Source organism: Bombus pascuorum, chromosome 1, assembly GCF_905332965.1.
Source record: "Bombus pascuorum chromosome 1, iyBomPasc1.1, whole genome shotgun sequence".
Lineage (NCBI taxonomy): Eukaryota > Metazoa > Arthropoda > Insecta > Hymenoptera > Apidae > Bombus > Bombus pascuorum.
This window is the reverse complement of record NC_083488.1, coordinates 20,858,168-20,867,627: the sequence shown is the minus strand read 5'-3', so window position 1 is coordinate 20,867,627 and position 9,460 is coordinate 20,858,168. Positions and strand designations below refer to the sequence as shown.

At 36.8% G+C, this 9,460-nt stretch overlaps 1 long non-coding RNA gene across 2 annotated transcripts; it reads left to right on the top strand.

Moving 5' to 3' along the window:
- Positions 1-3,497: 3,497 nt before the first annotated feature.
- Positions 3,498-9,460, top strand: LOC132907929 (uncharacterized). Of its 2 annotated transcripts, XR_009658281.1 has the most exons (4): positions 3,498-3,914; positions 6,887-7,158; positions 7,235-7,457; positions 8,995-9,460. It is a non-coding gene; the product is annotated as an uncharacterized LOC132907929 (long non-coding RNA). The 2 variants fall into 2 exon arrangements; XR_009658280.1 differs by lacking the exon at positions 8,995-9,460 and having other exon boundaries at positions 7,235-8,449.

Here is a 9,460-nt window from a genome sequence, read left to right as displayed (position 1 = left end):
CTCATGGACATCGAGAATCAATTAGCGTCTAATATAAATTTATACGACGAATAGATGACACTTATATGATATAATATCAAATATATGGCAATCTATGCTTTTATGAAAACAAACACAGAAATAGAACCTAATAGGAGATTTATTTTATCCTTTAAGTATTACGAATGTACGTTTTACTCTTGGAATATTTTTGATATCTTTTACTCTTAAAATTTTATTCATTCTTGGAAAATTTTAATTGAAAAATTTCAGAAAATAATGCGTTTGTAACCCGTACTTTGTTCTACAACAAAGAATATACTACAAAATGACCTCTTCGTGGAGACCTAACTTGCTTCAATAAATTGCAATATTACTTGTAATTTTTCAATTGTAGTTCGAAATATGAATATCAACTTCGCGGACGCTTACCGACGTCTCCTCCAATTACTAACTTCACGACAATTTCACTTTTGTCGTAATGATAAAATAACATTAACAGAAGCAACGTCGAAGTATTCTTTGTGGGAGAGCAGGAGCGCCGTTTAACGCGTGCTACATATTGGTTGGTATAACGAGGAGAAGCTCTACCACGTGCCGCAACTTTATGGCACTTACAATGGCGGAACGATATTCATTAATCAGAATGTCCAACACGTGTTATCGAAACACTGCTAGTTTGCATTCGGAAAAGTTATTGCCAAACTAAATTTGGCGCTGCGTTCGGTCATGGCTGTGGAAGGATAACGAGCAAGTTCGTGCCGAAAGTTTAGCTCCCGTGGACCGTATCAGCTCGACCGTATTAGTATTTCTAAACATAACGATCATGGTGTTGTTGGTCTTGCAGCTTGATTAACTCTTCGTTCGCTATAGTCTTCGCGGAACGTGGAAAATCTGACGACCCGAAGATTGTTTGGGATCGTCGAAGATAAAACGAACGGAAGAGCAACAGAGAAGCAAGGACAAAGCAGAGAATGATAAAAGATAAAAGAACCAGGTGAAAGGTAATGGAAAAGGAGGAGGCAAATGAACCCTTCTTACTCTCTGATATTCAATTAATGTTTTTATATAGGAAGTGCGCTGCAGTCTGATAATTAGCGAAACTGGAGTAATTGGAAGCGAACGTTGAATGTATAATATTCAACGTGATATTATCGATATCGCGTCAGAATCGGCGATATTGAATATATATATATATATATATTAAAAAATACAACTGATAATCGGATCGAGCGTTATTTTTTTCTCCATTCTTTTGTTTGCCCTTGTTGTTGTATTTTCTTTCTTTCTTTTTTTTTTTTTGTTTTTCTATGTTGGTTACTTCACCACAAGCGAAAAAAATGATTAAATTTTATTAAATTGCATGACGTAGTGGTATTCGGGTTTATAGGGGAATAAAAGAATGGCGGTTAACTCTGTTTCGCCGCGAAATTGGCTATTCTAGATTACCAGAAAGGAAGTTTTTCCATAACGGCGTACTGTTGCTCGCCTTTATTGCCTCGGAAACCAAAATGTAACTTTCGAAAATTGAATGCGGACGCGAATTCTTATTGTATTCGCGTAAAGATTTACTAAAAATGGTCGGTGCAACAGATGTTCTCGCGCTGCAAAGTTCCGCTGCTGGTACATACATTTGTACGCTCGAATACGAGGAAAATCGGGAAGTTTTACGGATATCGTAACACGGGCCGAAAAACACAGCTCGTTAGAACATATTTTTTAGGCAGATTACGTAAATACAGAGATTTAGTGGTTTCCTGTGTTGGAGACGTAACTGGAAATTTAATGATGCTGAAAAACTGAAAACTGCACGGCGCTCGCTACTCGACGAAAATTGTCGAGAAACATCGAGGAAAATTATTTCCCCAATTACTTGGTATTGTCTCTCGAATTATTTGATGTACTCTATAATATCCTCGAATAAACTCCCGGCAGCACAAGTTTCGAAACATAAAATAGGTTAAACTTCGTAGGAGCGAGGTAGATTTTATCAATAACGAGGTTTGTTGGTTCAAGACTAGGGCTTATCAATTCTGAAACAAGACTATGTTGGTCTTAAAGGTTTCTGATGATGAACCAAACCGATCTTTGTTTCCTAAACTAACCTGAAAGTAAGTCGCAATACGAGCAACGTTGAATTCAATATTAAATATCCTTCAGTATACAATATAGCACTATTTTTATACTTACTATTTTATACTATACTTTTTGTACTTACTATTGTATGGTATAAACTACGAATCGAAATACATAGACAAAAAACGTTTACTGCGTAGTTCCTACAAAATTCTAGATAATTAACTAATTCATATATTCCCAGATAATTCTTAAAATATGTATGTATGCACAAATGCTCTTAATCACACCGATAAATCACTATAACAAACTTTCGAAACATATAACGAACCAAACTACCGTAAAACAGCAACTTCCTGATACTACACCCCCATACTCTACTCGTATCGTACTGGAAAAGTTAACATCAGCTACGAAATAACAACAAAATCGCATGGCATAAAAATACTACCGTGAGCGTCGGTTAATCAATTTAATAGCTGACAGCTAGTCTTAACGCAATAGAAAACCATCGTGGATTAATAAATAATTCATCTTTTCTCTTTCCTCCACATCGTTGTATAAATTTTTTTTCAGAGATTTGCTATTTCTATAAAAATCATCTCTAAATATCCATACGTAGTGTTTTAGTAAATGTGAGACATAAAAATGTTGAATGAAAAAGTTGTACTTTGTTCTAGCTCAAATCGTAATTAATACCAATTACAATGTCTACAAAACATATTTGCACACGTCCTTACTATCCGATGAAGGGATGATTTATCAAATTCTATATTTCGCGTTCATAGTATCAATTTTTGCAGTCGTATGAAAATGTTACCAACAAATGCTGATAAAGTATTTAAGTGCCAGGGGTCTTTGAAGAAACAGAGTCGAAAAATCCCGAACAGCGCGATAGCGCTTGTCTCAATCCATTGCGAAGAGAAACAAGCGACGCAATTGCGCTCGTCATATTTGTTATTTCTATGAAATACATCTATATTATTATATGTACGTACTATTAGTTTATAAATATTTCAAGTTTTGTTCAATAAAAATTATTGAGAAGACAACAATGAAATACAAAACACCGCCAGTCGTCCGTAGCGTTCAAATGTACTGGGACTTTTCGATATAAAATCGAAGCAGCGCGATCGCGCTGCTTGCGACTCAAACGGTTAATATACCATGTCATATACAATTAATACCGCAACAAATAGCGTCACGCAAAATTCTTTTCATAGTGTCTGTAAATGATCACTTCGTGAAGTCGCCATAAAGCAAGTCCAGCGTAGCTATCTCGTTGAACAAAAATATATTTGTATTCCTGAAGATATAGATATAACGAACCTCGACCAGATTTCTTTCCACAAAATTCCTCGATTTTTTAAAAATTCTAAATCTCTACAAACCACCTAAAAAGGTCTTGCAAAAGATTCCAAAAAATTTCGAACGCAAGATTTGACTAGAACACAGGCGTACGGACTCTCCGACTGACCGATGACAAGAATAATAAGAAGCTAGGGAAGACAGCGAAAGAAGGGAAAAAACAGGGAGAAACAAAAAGAAGGTTGGCTTTCATGAACCACAGAAGCTTGAGTGCGCTGCTCGGTGGCGAGCGAGTGGTATGACTTTGAGTGTGTTGGTATGACCCACCCTGTTCGGGAAACGTGTCGAGAGGGATGGCAAGGGTCGGAGTTATATCGGGTTTCCACCACCTCCGGGCGAACTCCGCTTCGATGCCCGCGTCGTAAACAAGCTGGACAGACCGCACGAACACACGAGGAGCAACGTGACGCTGGAAGACGATGCTCAGAGCGGAAAAGAGAAGATGAGAAGAAATAAGAAAGCGGGTAAAAAAGAAAAGGACACGGAGGAAAGTAAGTAGTAGAAACGTTTTGCAACCGAGCTACTTTCTCCTCTTTCTTTTCCCTTTCTTCGTATTGCGTTGCGTTTTGCCCTGACGTAGCCGGTTTACCCGGACTCGACGTTTCTCCTCTGCTTTTCTCCAGCCCTCGGCGACCGCTCGTATATCGCGATAAATAAATCATGGAAATTTATTTACCGAATTATTGCGACGCGCTGAATTCGAATACGTTCGGAGAAGGTGGAAGATGTTCCGCTTCGGTGGAGGATAAAACGTACGGGGATAACGCCTGCGAGAAACGGGAAGAAAATGGTGATATAGGAAGATCTTTTGTATGGGAGTTAAGTTACTTTATGGTACCAGATTTAGGAGGTTTTTTTTCGTGGAATGAAGGGTTGTTTGATTTCAAAGGTCGTATTCTGGCGTTTGGGTAAATCTTATTTATGGTATTCGGTGGTACAAGTGGATTTTTTCCACACAGCAGATAAATATAGGAAATAATACATATTGGTCGTATTAGTGTAAGAGATTTTTTTATACGTACAGTCATTGCTTCTTTTTCATGTGAATATGCTCGACGTAATATTTTATACGTCTTTGAAAATTGTTTGTTGACTCTAGCATTTTCTTCTAATATGTTAGAAAACGCTTCGTTTTTGTTAACAAAACATTTCTTTGTATCTGTAGCCGTATCTGAGTTAGCTTTTATGGGGTCAAACTTTGGAAGGTGATTTCATCCCTTAAACATGAGTTACCGCAGATAGAAATATACGTATCTGCTACTTTTGCCTCTTCTTCAAGCCTATAAAGTTTCATCCAAATCAAAGCCGGATGTGACCCTTCCTTGAAGGTAAAATTACGTTGCTATGCTGTCACAAAGTAATAGCTACGTATTTCATATTGAACGAAGAAAAGCGAAAATGGCGTAGAGAATTTGACCCAACATCGGCTTTCTTCTATTTTGGAATGGTAAGTAGAACGTTTGAACTAAGTATGATAACTTATAATAATATTCAGGAACGTATAGAATTTTTTCTTTTTTTATTAGACTTTAATTTGATCTCAATTTCTTAAATTAAGTATTTTGTCACCCGTACCATTTTTCCTCGTATTTGATAAACAATTTAGCGGCAGCTGGTAAGGTGAGGAAGTAGTAGAGGTAAGAAATATCGTAAACTCAATGGAAGTTATTGGCGTTAAGATAGCCGTGGCAGAATAGTAAATTAGGTTTCAAGATCAGCCGATTTTATTTCCTCGGACTTCCATTCTCTGAATCGCATCGATGTGACCATGTACACGGAAAAGATTGGACATTTTCGGATAGTAAATCAAAGAATAATCGAGCCGTTCAAAGCAGCAAAAGTCAGAGTCATTAACCAAAGCTCGTGCATCCGTAATTCGACGGACGGAGGTTGTGGAAATAAGAGCAACGCGTACAGCTATTTCTAAGTTAATGAAACGAATAAACCGTGACCATCTGTCCCTGTTTAATCCAGTGCCTCGTAAAATGGTGCGGATAAAATACGAACGCGAGAACGTTTACGAAAATTCCTAATACCTTCCAGACAGGCGATTACTTTAACAGGGTTTCGTAAATAAAAATCAAAATCACTGAAACGGGCTAAATCTCTACTAAACTAATTTACGTTAATTTTAATTCTGCACGTTGCTTCGCGAAACACTTTATTACAATCACTGTTAATATTACGAAACTAATCTATGCTGATTGGCCGGTATTTCGCCTATACAGAGAACTGTATTCCAAGTCGTAACTCGTCTCAGTTAGTAACTGCACACGTATATCCGAGAAGCATATCTTATAAACATAAACACGAATAGCGTAAAGTAAAAACGTTCCTGCATGTCTAAACGTATAACGGTCTGTTTGTTTAACACTTTGACCGCCACAGTTGGTCGTATATGACCGGCCACGGCTTCTCCTGTGACGCCACGGTGGTCATTGGTGACTGGAGCGCTTGAACTTTTTGCAATTGTAAAAATTGTATGAAAATTGACAGTTGGGACATTTTGAATATAACCGATAAATAGAAGATACTTTGAAACAAAAAGTGCCCCATTGAACAATTAAACACTTTTATTAGAACATCAATAAAAAAAAAAATGAGAACAAATCTTGCATCTAACGGTGCACTGTGTTTGCATCCATATCTTTGAGGAGTAATCTACGAATATTATTATAAACACAGCTTAGAAAATAATCGTAAATGCTGCTTTATAATCATATATATAATTGAAGTTAGAAGTGAGCACATACCTTATTATTACATATAGAATGAGCAAATACTGTTTACTAATATCTTCTACACGTTTCGACAATATATTTTGCACGTTCTGCTTACGACGAAATAACGAATGCGAATGGTTTGTTGAAATAAACGAAGCCGTGTTATAATATGTCGCTATCAATTGTTACCAAGGCGCCACGGTGGTCACCCGTGACCACCAATAAGATAAACGGTCCATTGGGGAAGAATGTTGTCTAACATAATCAATTTATTATTATTTTGCCATTATATGCTTTGAATAATAAAAACACTCCCGTGGCATCCTGAGCGAAACATGTGATTTCGGCGTGGTAGTCAAAGTGTTAAACTTCGGATTACTTAATTTATTATTTGCTTATATAAGGTGTCCAAAGATAATGTAATCTGTCTCAAAATTTTCCATTTCTTCAAATGAAATATACCTAGGATAGCTTCGTCGCATCATCCTCTTTTCTATCAATAATTATCTCGTATCAACGTCAAGGTGGATAAATTTTTTAATTTGCATTTCTTCGATCTATATGTCACCCTCAAATAGAATCTAATTTTAACTATTTATATTCATCCTTCTATATGCTAAATGGTTATCTATCCATAAATAAATAAGTAGACAAGTAAATGCAAAATTGACGTCATCCTCTTCCTATTTAGAAAAATATTTGTAGAACAGAGGTTCTACACCTCGTATCTACAATTTTAGTCCCGGTCAGTGCACACACGATCTTTAATACGACTACCGACACGAAGAGGAAAGGCGATTCTAGGCAGAGCATATAGGAAACGAGACATTTTGCGGAGAATTCTAACCCCGGCGACTTTCCACGGAATTACTTGGCGGCCGTGCACGTAATTGTTAACGGTGCTGGCTGTTTTCATGGAAGGGAAATAGGATTGAGTTTACCTTTGACGTACAAACAGAGCTTTCAACGGATTTTAATCACATACGCCGTGTCGGCTTCCATGGAAGCGGATGTATGTCTTTTTTCTTCGTTTCTCTTGTTTTATACGCTGTTCCGTGCTCGCCTTGGAACAACATGTTTGCTTGCAGGCTTACACGTCGGCCGTTTTTACGCGTGTCCAATTTCTACGCGGTTCTGCCTGTCGAATCCGATACCGGGGAACCTTGTCGGACGCGATAGCTGCATCGAAGGAAATACGTAAACGGAAAAATATATTAGAATCGCTGGAACGAATAATTTCTCACGTTTCAACGGTCGTATTGGTTTTATATACAATTTACTGAAACGTATCAACGAGATGGAATTACCGAGGTAAGCGAGCCAAGCGAACATATCTGATTTTTCCGATCATGACAACGATAGCGATTTTTCAAAACGTCTGAACGTTATTCTAAGACGAATCGCAATAATACACCAAGGACAATTCTAGGAGAAAAGGCAATTCTGTATGTCGTTTTCAACCGTACGATGGTTGCATGCAAAACAGATTTCAAACTGGATACCAGTTCATTTTTGCTGAAACACCGGAATCGGAGAGTTTCATTCCCTTTGTTTCTCGTTGGCCATATTTGTCCTTTTCTCGTTTCCTTCTGTATCTTCTTCGCCTTTTCTTTTTTCTTTACCTCTTTCCCTTAACTGCTTTTTCTTCTCTTCTTTCTCATTTTCCTCCTTCCCAGTTATTACATAAATCGAACATTGCGAAACGATCTCAGCTATTCTTTTACAAATAGGCGAAAAGAATTTTCACGTTACACGTTGATCCCAGGGGTTAACTGAAGCGTTAGTTTATCCAATCATAAAAGCAGCTGAATTTCATTTTTAGGATTAACTTATTGTTCCGGCGGTGAAGCGTGATCTCGAACGAAGACAATATGCATTCATAATGATAATGTTGATATAACATAACATTATTTAGGTATTTCTCAACGTTTGGTTTCATACACGAAATATTCCATTAAATCTGAATTAAAGATTACTGATTTATATTTCTATACGTGTTCATGCCAAATGTTCGTGCTAACTATTCACACGCATTTACGTTACATATAGTCAAAACATATATTAATGTATAACAACGTTTGCTAATTTCAGTTGACTTACCGTGTATTAACCCGGTACATATTAATGTAGCTGCTTATTATTCCGTAGCCACGCTTTGTTGATATAATGTTTTCAATCTGAACATGTATTAACGTGTGTAATTTCAAATTACACGTGTAAACTATTTCAATGTGTCTGCATGTTTGCCTTCATGTTTCAATATGTGTATACATTTTAATAGGAATAAATATACTTCTCTGTTATCTATAGATCAATGATTAAAAAATACATCTCTTCTGCTTCGAAGCACTATAAACACAGAACAAGTTCGAAATTCCTATTTCGAGTAATAGACATTACAACTTAAATTACGTAAAATTTGATGCACAGAGACAATTTGTGTTTTCAATATTCCATATTCTATTTGGCTTATTTTAGCCAAAAATACGAATACTAAGATAAGTTTGTTTATTGCCTTATCCAAAAACAGACGAAAAGTTTTCAATTCCTAATTTACAAAAGAACATCTGTAACAGATTAACCGAGTGTTCGTGTCCTGATTTAGAAACCGAGTCAAATTCAATCAGAATCGCGAACAAAATTATCCTAACATAAATTAATCACAAGGCGAATGAGATATGACGAGGTTTTTTTGTTGTCAAAAACACGGAAGGATCGAATAAATTAAGCGAGGAGAAATTTCATTCCACGCGTATTTCATTGTATTTAACGAAAAGTGATAGCACCCGGTGAGAAGTTCAATTCTCCCAAGCTCCATTGTAACAAGTATTTGTACGTTTCTGGAAAGTGCCGACAGTTCGAGGGGCTGAAGAAAGACCGCCGCCAGGTGGAAGAAATTGCGGCACGAGCAATTTGCGAACATTATCCGAACGGAGGTACGAAGACGTTTGGCAGCGAACGGGAAGGACATTCTTTCGAATTACACCACCGCCGTTGTCGGGTGCCAACGGCGAAATTACATTATCACGGAATTGCATGGTCCCGGGACGAAAACCGGATGCGATGAATACGAATTCACTTGTACGTATCATTGAGAAGAAACAATTATCAAAATACGAGAAAAAAAAAAAAAAAAAACAGAAAACTAATGTTGGACCTAAATACGTAGCAAGTGGATTCGACTATTAGCAAACTATATGACAGTAGTTACAAAAAGTATTTGTACGTAACGTTATTTTTCAAGGAAACTTTTTTTAATTAGGTAGCACATTTCATCTTTGTAGCATTAAATTTCTATAATCAATCATATTATA